Source organism: Rosa chinensis, chromosome 1, assembly GCF_002994745.2.
Source record: "Rosa chinensis cultivar Old Blush chromosome 1, RchiOBHm-V2, whole genome shotgun sequence".
In the NCBI taxonomy this organism is placed as follows: domain Eukaryota; kingdom Viridiplantae; phylum Streptophyta; class Magnoliopsida; order Rosales; family Rosaceae; genus Rosa; species Rosa chinensis.
This window is the reverse complement of record NC_037088.1, coordinates 18157954-18170861: the sequence shown is the minus strand read 5'-3', so window position 1 is coordinate 18170861 and position 12908 is coordinate 18157954. Positions and strand designations below refer to the sequence as shown.

The 12908-nt window shown below is 35.5% G+C and overlaps 1 pseudogene; it reads left to right on the top strand.

Moving 5' to 3' along the window:
- Positions 1-5305: 5305 nt before the first annotated feature.
- Positions 5306-12773, top strand: LOC112202799 (annotated as a pseudogene).
- The last annotated feature ends 135 nt before the right edge of the window (positions 12774-12908 follow it).

Genomic DNA, 12908 nt, shown 5'->3' with positions numbered 1-12908 from the left:
TTTTTTTAGTAATAACACATCATGGAGAGTCACTTAGAAGTCTGGTGTAGTTGCTAAAATTGATTAAAAAGCTAAACATACTCTCCACAATAGCTAAGGAGTCACGACATAAAGTCTACTAAAGATTCTCTTAAAAGTCTATTGCAGCTGCTAAAATTAAAATAGATAAGGAGATAAGATAAAGAGTTTGCTAAAAATCCTTTTAGAGTTGAGAGTTTGGTTTTGCAAAGGTTTATATGACTTTTTTGGTGATTGTATTTAGAATATAAAAAAAAATCATTCAACTTCATTTGTGTTAATAAACTCAAGCTGTTGAGCATAAGGAAATCCCAAAAGTAGAGCCAAGAATGTGAGGACCAAGCTGCCATAATCAATGAAGATGAGAAGTAAAGAAAAGAGAATAGTGATACAAATCTAAGTTTGTCTTTTAAACTTTTCTTCCAACATTTTGTTTATTTTTTTTGTTGTTTGATAGTTCCCGTATCCAATTTACCTCTTTTAACGTACATTAATTACTTTAAGTTTTATTTTCCTCGATTTTCGTTTTACTAATTATGGGTCCTAAGAGTTGACTTGTTATGGGATAACAATTTGAGGAGATTTCCATCGCGAAAGCTGTAGAGGACGTTAAATCGAGTCTGTGGACACGTGGCAAACTTAAATCGGAGTTCGTATGCGAAAGTTATGATCAGAAAACAAAAGTAATTGTTTTGGGAAATTTTACTATAAATGGAAAATTTTACTTTGGAAACTTACTATTTCCGGAAACCTACCTTTTTACCCTGTTCACTCTCTCTCTCCCCCGACCCAATTGGCCCTCGACCTGCCTTTTTTCTTCCGGTGACGGATTTGGGCGCCACTGGTACCTTTAGAATGCTCTCATTGTCCTCTTCAATACTAAGGTGGTTTGGTGGCTCGGTTTGAGCTGTAGAAGTTGAGCAAGGAAGAGAAGAAGTCAGCACCGTCGTTTTGAGTTTTTGATAGGAACTTGAGTTTCCGGCCACCACCGGCGAAAATACTTGTTGGGTCTTGGAGCTCTTGGAACACACATCCATCCTCCAAGCCTCTTGATCCAATTTGAAGTGTGGAGTATGAATTGAAGCTTTGAAATTCTAGGGTTTCAAATTGGCCCTTTTGCTTTCAAGGTAAATTCCGGACTTTTGGCTTCAAATTGGACTTTGTTGTAGTTGTGAAATTTTGTTGTGCTTGTTGAACAGAAGATTTTGGCATAGGTATTGTAACCCAATTTGGGTTTCCGACCTTCTATTTTGAATGGTTGAGTTGTATTTAACATATAGGACTTGTAGGTATAATTTTGGTGAAAATCGTGGGTTTCTGAAGTTTGAAGTTACGAATATCGATTTACGAGAATCCGATTGTTGGATTTCTCTCGGTTATGCCTAGAACCTTTAAATTGACGAATTGATGATAGTGGTGAAGTTTGGGTCGAATCCGAGAAGTTGAAGCAATTAGATTTTTGGGGCCGAGGATTTAGTTTAGATTATTGCCCTTTATATTTTAAATTCCGAACCTTGAGTTATTGTTTATGATTACTGCTTTGTATAGGACGTGAGGAGACTCCACTTGAGGAGGATTCCGATCGACAGCAGGACTGGCCGTATATTGTGAGTGGACACTTTATTTTAAAATATATGCATGCATGCAATAATTCGTTTCGTAAATAATGGTTTTATTTACTTGAGATCATATTTTGGTTTCTTATATTACAGTATTTATTTAAAAACTAATTCAAATTGTGGGAAAGTATAAACCACTCTTTAATTTCTTATATTACATTATTTATTTTTGTCCACTCACTCTAACGTTTTTATATACTTTCCCCTGGGCCCTTTGATTTCAAATGCCCAGTTAGCAGTGTTGCTATTCGGCATTAGTAGGAGTTGAGGCATAGTAACTGCATCCGCTGCTGTCATCTTATTTGTAGGTTACCTGTTTAACCTACCAGTTGTTATTTCAGTTTCTTATTTAGATTACTCTGACTACCTTGGGGATGTTATTTAAATTCATAGTATTTCATTCAGGGTTTATGATCCAACTACGAGGAGTTGATGTAATTTAATTTGTAGATCTTTTTGTTGGGATATCTGTATTTGAGTTGTTGTTTTATGTTATCAAATTGTGGAGTTGTTTGGATGTGGGGAGCAGGGTACGTGGCTCTAGGAGAATAAAGTTGGTTTATTAGAAGTGTGTTTTCTACTGATCTTGGGTAGTCTATTTTTAGGGGTGACTCTGCCGAATTTTCGGTAGAGTTTTTCTTAAGGTGAGCCCCGTAGTGCCACCTGGAATTTCAAAGTGAAATTCGGGACAGGTCATGTCGTTGTTATTGTCTAGATATCGCAAATGTAATTTTTATGTGTATGATTTTTTTATTTTTTATTTAATTTTTTTTGCATAGATGGGGTCCAAAAGGTTGAAAAGGAAAGAAAAAAAAGAACACCAAAACAAACTCAACCATGGCTATTACAACTTTCCTCTATTTAAGATATTCACACAAGTCATCTAACACAAGGTTACACTACACCAATTTTTCAATTAGACAACATATATCAGACGACAGCAAACACTTAAACTGTCGTCTGAAATAATCAGACAACAGCAAAAAAATATATGTCGTCTGAATTTTCGAATCCAACGACAGTCATTACTTAGCTGTTGTGCAATTACTTTTCAGACAATGGTTGATATTATGATATTGTCTGAATAGATCAATTCAGACAATAGTTATTATTTCAATGTTGTCCAAGATTTATTCAGACAATGGTTGATTTTTGATGTTGTCTGATTGTCAATCACACAACTGTTATTCGTTGTCTGTTGTGCAATAACTTTTAAGTCAATGCTTGCTAAAAGATGTTGTCTGATTTGGTTTCACACAACTGTTTTTATTCGTCTGTTGTCACATTATCTTCAGACAATGCACCCTAAATGCTGTTGTCTGAAGTTAGATTTTCCCCCCTCTCCCGATACCAACTGAGTTTAATTTAGCTAGGGTTAGATTTTCAAAACTTGGACAAAAACAAAAATTAAACTCTTTCCCTCTCCATTCGACCAAAACACCCGAGCTCCCGCCTCTTTTTCTCAAAATTAATCTCTGCCCTCAGTCCTCTCTCTCTCTCTCTCTCTCTCTCTCTCTCTCTCTCTCTCTCTCTCTCTCTCTCTCTCTTTGAGAACCTCTCTCTGCTGCCTGTTTGATCGTACTTTCAGCTCTCTATCCCACCGCAGTGATCGCCAGTCAACCACCACCGCTTCGATCTCTGCTGCTTCCATCCGCCCTCTGCTACTTCGATTCGCATAGCCCTCTGCTGCTTTGGGACTTTGATTCTCGGAGTTTCGAGCAATAGCCAGTTCATCTTTTTGGTGAGGTTTGATTGTTTGGCTTGGATCTGTTGATGTTGTTTTGATTGATTTGGTATTATACGCTTGGATTTATAATTTGGGGCTTGGTTTAATAATAAGTCTCATGTTCAAATTTGGTTGATTAGTTTTGAATTTCGATCCAAAGAATTACGGGTGCTGCATATGAAGATACTTTGGGTTTATCTATCTGGGTTGTTTTGGGATTTGAATTTGGTTTTGTGGGTGATTAAGCCTTTTTCTTATTTTGACTCAATTTGCGCTTCTAATTTGAACAGTTCACTCTTCATAGTACAACACAGAGCAACCCTTCAGTCCAAAAATTTAATGAACCCCAAAGATAGCTGTGTGTGCATGTAATTGTTTCAGGCTAACTAAAGGACTCACTCGCACTCACTCATATAGCTCCTCCTCCAGGGATTGTTGTCACCCTTTTGCTTCTTCTTGCTCTGTAGAGTTATGGGTTCGTTCTTTCTTTTGCTTCCACAAATGTGAGTCTACACTACTAGAATTATGGGCTTTAAGGACACCCTACAAGGACACATTTTTATTGAGGTGTCCTACACTACTACAAATGTGAGTCTACCCTCGTTTTCTCCCATAATCCCTCTCTCTTTCTCTTCGATCTTGATGTTACCCACCAAATTGCGATTCGAAGAACTTGGTGGCCACTGGGTTGACCTGAATCAGGGATTTTTTTTTTTTGTCAATTCAGTCTCCTCTCTTGTCGAACCCGATTCAACAGTCGGGTCACTGGTGTTGGGCTCGTCTGATGGCGTGCGAAGCAGTTGATCGAAGTAGCAGGAGCAACATGTTCCCCTCCACCTTTGTCGCTCAATTCAATGGATATGGTATGTAACGTCTTCTGATGTTGAGAATCTTCACCTCAAATTTGGGGTATAATTGGTGCAGTGTTGAGGAAGCAATTTTATAAAGATGAGGTTCATAAGTATTAAGGGACATTAGTACTGATATTAGTGTTTCATTGTTTAATTGTTGTTTCATTTCATGGTAAGATTGCATATTCTCAAACTATGGGTTGGAGGTGGGCAAGATTGACATTCAAGATTGTGGTTTCGTATCATGGTTGTTCCTTTGATGGGTGGCAAAAGCAGCTGGACCTCTACAATTATCATGTTGTTTTGTGCATTTGAGAATTACTTAAGTTGAGTTAGCTGTGTTTGTTTGTGGTTTTGTATTTGTAATTGAAGCACTTAGTGTTTGCTCTTAGTGTGTCGGTATTTTGAACAGTGTTTTTGAACAATCTCTGTCTTGGCTCTAATTTGAGTAGAAAACTAAGGAAGAGAGGCAGAGGCAAATTGAGTCAAACTAGATTATGGAATGAGCATGGAGCTTAGTTAGCTAAAAGGGTGAAAGGATAAGAAAGAAAAGTTGCAGAAAAAAGATTAGCCGAGCTAGATTCATCAAGTACGTAATTGTTGGGAATGGAGCTATTGGAAAAAATTCCATGCTAATCTCTTATACCAACAATAGCTTCCCCACTGTAAAAAGCATGGTGTTAATTTCATCATAATTGATCACTATTATGTTCAGTTTGTTTCATTAATTTATGACATTTATTCTGTTTTTATTCTCCAAATTTTGTTATAGGATTATGTGCCTACAGTGTGTGAGATAACTTGCTAGATCTTATGTGAGATGCTAGAGGCCATTTAGAAAAGATAAAATTTAGTTTTAACCTCTCCAAATGTAGTTAGAACTTAGAAGTAGAAAAGATAACTGTCATTAAGTTATAATACGTAGTTATGTAAGCTGCTAGATTAGTTAGATATGGATATCCTCCGATTTTGTTTGTTTCTTTGACTGAGCTAATTCCTTTATGCTTTGTTGTTTTGCAGGCTGAGCATCTTGCTAAGTTTTATGAGTATTGCAAGGGCTTGAATCTTGCTAGAACTTTTCAATTTCCAACATGGTGGATCTCAGCCCCAGGTCTAAGATCTCATTCTTCCAGATGTTCTTATGCAGTGCCTTCACTACTTGTTTTGCCGAGGTATCCATCGTCCTTCTCTTTATATCTAAATTTCACTTTTTTTTGTTGGTTTTAGTTTATAGTTGTGAAATTTGCCTATCTGGGTCGGCGGTTTGATGACCATTTAGCTTAAATTCATGTACTTTTAGCTTCATCAGTGCATTTTCTTACTTGGGTTATGCTGAATTTTGTGTTGAGCAATCCAGAGTTTACATGATGTCAATACATTTTTGGTTTTATGGTTTATGTTCTAAATTAGTTGAAGTTAAACTTTAGGGCCTAGTATGATGCATATGGAAATTGCATAATGTGGATTCAAAGGCAATGAAGAATGGTGATTTGTCTCTCTCATCTCTTTGATATACATGACTGATCATATATGTGATTGTATTAGGTTAGACTGTTAGAGTCGAAATGTCTTGGCCGGCATGATTTAGTCCAACTTAAGCAATTGAAGTACAATTTGTAGGAGGCCCTCAACTTCATGTATCTGTGTTTTTTTTTTAGTAAGAATCACAGCTTGGTATATGACAGGAAATATGTTCTTTTGCAGTTTTGTACCATTCTTTTGGACATCGCTAAAGTTAGGCTCCAGCTCCAAAAGAAAGCAGTTGTAGGGGATGCAGCTGATGCACCTAAATATAGGGGCTTGTTGGGTACTATGGCTACCATTGCTAGGGAAGAAGGTTTAGCAGCTCCTTGGAATAGTATAATTCCAGGATTACAGCGACAATGCATCTATGGAGGCTTAAGAATTAGGTTATATGATCCTGTGATTTTTTAATATTATTCTTTCGTAATACATCCTGAATTGCCTGTTTAATGCTTTCTGTTGGTGAAATTACAATAAAATTATAATTTCTATATGAGAAACTCGTTGACAATAGGCTGAGGCGCGGGTATCTCGCTCTCTTTAAGGAGATTCAAGCCCTCTGCGGAACAATGCCGGTGCACCAGAAATCTCTTGACTTGTCCCCTCCAGGATACAACAGCCCAACAACAAGTTGTGTGGCTCACACCAATCTGCACAAATTGGAGGAACCCAAAGCTCCACCAAAAGAACACCTTTCTCTGGCCAAAAAATACACAAGACTCTTTGGGGGATTTTGGAAAGAAAGTTGATGGGTGAATAGTTGAGTAAAAGTTTGATGTGTTTTAGCATGCAACAAATGGTGCTATTTATAGGCTCTTAGGACACTCCCTACCATTAATAGGATAGTAACCAAAAGCCATAGGTTACAAGAATTAAAACCCAAAATAAATCAAAATAAAAACACCATGAGTTACAAAATAAAATTCAAAATAAATTCTGAATTTAAACACACAAATAAATTCAGATTTTAAACACAAAATAAATTCCCCCAAATTTAATTTCAATAATAAATAAAATATTAAAATGTAACAACATTCCCCCACTCATTTTAATATTTTAAAAACAAATATCAACCAAAGTTACCGGCCAAAGACAAACCATTATGCGTCATGAAGGTGTGCTCTGCATTGAACCTTCACTTAGTGAAACAGCAATCCCTACTCCAGAGTTGATAGTGGTCTCAGACTTGAACTACAACTGCTTAAGGGAAAATAAGAACTACTGCTCACACATAATAATTCAGGTGTTAATATGAGCTTTATTAGCCAGCACGTTACGGCCTTGTGCTTATCCCGGTTTTCATGAGTATATTTCAAGAATAAGCCCAATTCTTATAGAGAGCGGCCCCACTCTCACACTCATATAGGTAAAATCCGTCAAGGATGCTCTTGTAACTATGACATCCCACTCATATGAGCTACAGATTTTATTAAGAGTTTTAAGTGAACTCAACCTTCATATACGTTACAAGATTAATGCACCTACATCATAGGGATGAGTAAGAAAATATAGTGCATTTTTCTTACGGCCACCTTATGATTCGTTTTTCCCATTGAACCCAGTTTTTAGGATCTCTAATCACCGGGTTGGGTGTCCTCATATATGGCTCATGATGATATAGGCTTCAATCCCATCCCCCTCGATGTATTCCAGACCTTTTCTCTTGCCAAGCCCTTAGTTAAAGGATCTGCAAGATTATCACATGATTTAACATAATTCACATTAATAATTCCATCACTCAAATATGATCTCACAGTACTGTGCTTTCTTCTTATAGGTCTGGATTTACCGTTATAATAACGGTTATTTACTCTACCAATAGCTGCAGTGCTATCACAATGAATCAATATAGGTGGTATAGGTTTTTCCCACAAGGGAATTTCATGCAATAAATCTCTCAACCAATTTGCTTCTTCACTTGCTGAAGCTAGAGCAATAAGTTCAGCTTCCATGGTTGAATTAGAGATTATTGTTTGCTTCTTTGATTTCCAACAAATAGCACATCCACCTAATGAAAAAATATAACCAGTGGTAGAGAGAGAATCACCTGACAGAGTATTCCAATCGGCATCACAAAATCCTTCAAGTACAGCAGGATTTTTTTATAAAATAATCCATAATTTTTAGTACCAAGCAAATATTTCATAACACGCTCAATTGCATGCCAATGTTCTTTACCTGGTTTACTTGTGAACCTGCTAAGTACTCCAACTGCATACGCAATGTCAGGTCTAGTGCAGTCAGTTGCATAGCGCAAACTGCCAATTATGCTAGCATATTCCTTTTGATTAATCACATCATTTTCACTTTCAACAGGAAATAAGTGAACACTTGAATCAAAAGGAGTAGACACATGCTTGTGACCAACATAATCATATTTCTTCAAAATTTTCTCAATATAATGTGACTGATCAAGAAAAATACCATCACATGTTTTTGTTATTTTCATGCCCAAAATAACATTAGCCTCACCAAGATCTTTCATATCAAAATTGCTCTTAAGCATAGTTTTTGTCTCATCAATTACATGCAAATTTGAGCCAAAAATTAACAGATCATCCACATAGAGACTAATAATAACATGTGAATTTTTCCAAGATTTATAATATATGCACTTGTCACATTCATTTGATTTATAACCATTTTCAATCATGCATGAATCAAATTTTTCATGCCACTGTTTAGGAGCTTGCTTTAAACCATAAAGGGATTTAGATAACTTACATACCTTGTGCTCTTGACCAGGTTCTATAAAACCTTCTGGTTGGTCCATATAGATCTCTTCATCTAAATCACCATTTAGAAAAGCTGTTTTCACATCCATTTGATGAATAATCAAATCATGAATTGCAGCAATAGCAATCAATAATCTAATGGATGTAATCCTTGTAACAGGAGAAAAAGTATCAAAAAAGTCTAGATCATGTTTTTGCTTAAAGCCTTTAGCAACAAGTCTAGCTTTATATTTATATTTGTCTACACTTCCATCCGGTTTGAGCTTTTTTCTAAGGACTCATTTACACCCAATGGTTTTAAAACCTGTTGGTAAATCTACTAATTTCCAAGTATTATTAGAAATTAGAGACTCCATTTCATCATTTACAGCCTCTTTCCAAAAAATTGCATCTGGTGATGATAAAACTTCATGTAAAGAAATAGGATTTTCCTCAATATTATAAACATAATAGTCAGGGCCAAAATCTTTTTCAACTCTAGCTCTCTTACTTCTTCTAGGTTCATTTTCATTAGTTTCTTGTATATGCAAATTAGAAGAAGAAGAACTAGGTTGTGAAAAAATATTTTCTCTAGATTCTTGACCCCCACTATTTTTTGATTTAAAAGGAAATTTTTCTTCATGAAAAATTGCATCACCAGATTCAATCACAACATGATTTTCAACATCAAGAAATCTATAGGCTGTACTATTTAAAGCATATCCAACGAAAACACAAGTAGTAGCTCTAGCACCCAATTTTGGTCTTTTAGGGTCAGTTAACCTCACAAAGGCTAGACAACCCCAAACTCTAAGATAACCCAAATTTGGTTTATGCCCCTTCCACACCTCAAAAGGTGTAATTTTTGTATTTTTATGTGGCACTCTATTCAACACATAACAAGCAGTTAAAACTGCTTCACCCCAAAGATTAGAGGGAGCACCTGAATCAATCAACATGGCATTTGTTAACTCAATCAAAGTTCTATTTTTTCTTTCTGCCACACCATTAGATGCAGGTGAATACGGTGGAGTAACTTCATGAATCACTCCTAAAGATTGAACAAAAGAATTGAATTCAGAAGAATCATATTCTCTCCCTCTATCACTTCGGAGCCTTTTAATTTTTTTTACCAAATTGATTTTCAACTTCAAGGAGGAACTCTTTAAATTTGGCAAAAGCATCACTTTTATTTTTCAACAAATAGACATGAGCATATTTAGAACAATCATCAATAAAAGTGATAAAATACCTGTTACCTCCACGAGTTAAAATTCCCTCAAATTCACACAAGTCTGTATGAATTAATTCCAATAACTCGGTATGCCTTTCAACATTTTTGTGAGGCCTTCTAGTAATTTTTTCTTTACTGCAAGTCTCACATTTTTCAAAATCTTTTTTCATTGAAGGAATTAAACCCAAGCTACTCATGATTCCCACATATCTACTATTTATATGACATAAACATGCATGCCAAAAATTCAAAGAAGAGAGCATATAAACTGAAGTAGATGCTTTATTTTGTTGGTGAGGTTTACCAACTTTTTTCATATTTTTCTTCTTTGGCTGCATATGAGAGTTTTTATGAAAATGACCAATGGGCATATTATTATTGGAAGATACTAAATTTACCTTGGAGGTGTCATTGTTTGTATCTTGCATAAGAACATCTTGGCCTCTTGCTTCCTCTTCAACTCGGATGCAAGTCGTCAAGGTCTCCAAGAAAATCTCTTTTTGTTTGCGACGGATGGATTTTTTGGAACTCTCTCCATATTAATCTACAAAACTTCTCAATATTTCTTTGAATAATAATGAGTAGTTTATTATAATCATGAACATTACATGAGAAATAAGTCAAGAGATAAAAAAGAATAGTTATACTCATCTTTCTCAAGTTGAGATTTCCCATATTGTCGAACGATTTCTCTTGTGCATGCTCCATGTTAATGAATCTCCTTAAAATTGTTGGTGAAATTACAATAAAATTATAATTTCTATATGAGAAACTCGTTGACAATAGGCTGAGGCGCGGGTATCTCGCTCTCTTTAAGGAGATTCAAGCCCTCTGCGGAACAATGCCGGTGCACCAGAAATCTCTTGACTTGTCCCCTCCAGGATACAACAGCCCAACAACAAGTTGTGTGGCTCACACCAATCTGCACAAATTGGAGGAACCCAAAGCTCCACCAAAAGAACACCTTTCTCTGGCCAAAAAATACACAAGACTCTTTGGGGGATTTTGGAAAGAAAGTTGATGGGTGAATAGTTGAGTAAAAGTTTGATGTGTTTTAGCATGCAACAAATGGTGCTATTTATAGGCTCTTAGGACACTCCCTACCATTAATAGGATAGTAACCAAAAGCCATAGGTTACAAGAATTAAAACCCAAAATAAATCAAAATAAAAACACCATGAGTTACAAAATAAAATTCAAAATAAATTCTGAATTTAAACACACAAATAAATTCAGATTTTAAACACAAAATAAATTCACCCAAATTTAATTTCAATAATAAATAAAATATTAAAATGTAACAACACTTTCTTTATCCATAAAGTGCTTGCTGCACTATTAACTGATTAGTGCAACCATCCCGCTAACCTTAATTGTATGTGAGTGTTATCTTAATTGTATGCAAGTGTTTTGCATCTGTAAAGGTGTCGAAATTATTGTTTATATATTCCTTGCCTTCTGAATTGAAAACTGGGAAATTTAGCTTCCTAATTTTATGACAAACTTTTACATCAACAGGTGCTCTGGCTATCATAGTGGCTAATCCAACGGACCTTGTAAAGGTTCGACTCCAAGCTGAAGGAAAATTACCTGGCAGAGTTCCTAGGCATTACTCTGGAGCTAAAGATAATTATTTCACTATAGCGAGGCAGGTTAGTTTTCTTAAAGTAGAAGAATGTGCTTCTTTGCCCCTTCTTTTTTATATATTGTCTCCTTATCATCTTACTTATTTGTTTATTTGTGTTGTCAAAAATTAGGAAGGTTTAGGAGCTCTATGGACTGGGCTGGGACCAAATGTAGCACGAAATGCTATTATAAATGCTGCTGAGCTAGCTAGTTATGATCAAGTGGAGGAGGTAATTGCTTTCAGTCTCTGAAGTTTAAGTATTATTATAGATCACCAGTAATTGGTAATTTCTACATAGAGGATGATAATCCCAATGAATCTTAATTCTTCATCAGCATATATTGTGACTCTGGCTTTCAAGAACTGAATGCTAATGACATAGGTGTAAGGAATTATTACTAGCTCAATTGTGAATATAAAATAGAATTTTAAATAATAGTATATTCAATGCATGATAGATAGACCAAAGATTGACAACGTACTAGAGGTGTAAGGAACTATTAATAGTTGAAGTCTCTCTCTCTCTCTGCGCGATAATTTGGTGTTGGGACTGAAATATTCACTTTTGTTTCATTTTGTTTTTGCATATTCCCTTGCAGCTCTGTCTTCCTTACACAAAGTATGCGTAAATTCTAAAGTGAAACAAAGTAAGAAACTATGGTGCTTGAAGCTATAGAATTTACTCTGATATTGTTTAATTTGCAGAAAGCTGGAAACCCAATCTATACCAAAGGGTCTTGTACGTAAATAATAATTAATATATCAAGCTCCTTTTGTACGCCTATATATCTCTCCATACTCATTGGCTAGTAGAATATGTTGTACTTTCAGCTGTTGTTTAGTCCAATGTATAATTCTTAGTATATAGCCTATTCACTCATCTCTACATTACTATATGCAGGTTCTTACCCTGCGAGAAACTCAATTGTAAGTCACCTATATTCATTAAGATTGATTTGCCTCCTACCAAGTGTACTGATGGCTCATGAATATATGGCACGATTGTGTAGTGTTTAATAGCTGTAGGTTTACATTTGTTGGTATGTTCTGTTCTACCATTGTTGGTCTGTGGCATTTCACATTTGTATGATTGGTCCGGTTTTATACTGTGTTCTATATAGAAACAATGAACTATAGAGTAGTAAGAAGATTTAAAAGTGTAAATAAGAAGATTTAAATTCCATTTACTTATGCTTTGCTAGTTGATGTTGTAAATAGGACTATCTTAGCAGGTAGAAAAGAGTAAATTCTTGTAAGAACTCTAATTTGCATTTGATTAATTGAACGCCTTTATCTCTAATATTTCTACAATCTCTTTACAGCTTCTTAAGATATACAATACTAGTATATAATGTATTCACTCATCTCTACATTATTATATGCAGGTTCTTACTGAGGGTAAACAAAAGGATGTACTTAAAGCTGCTAGTGCATTGTTTTCACATATTTGTGAGGTTTAGGCAAGGTTAATGTGCATCAATTTATGGACAAGTATCGTGGGGGTTAATGTTGGGATAGAATGACTTTGTTGGATATATGGATGAATGTATCGAATCTTTACCTAAATAAATGTGTTTTGGGTTGTCATTTGGATC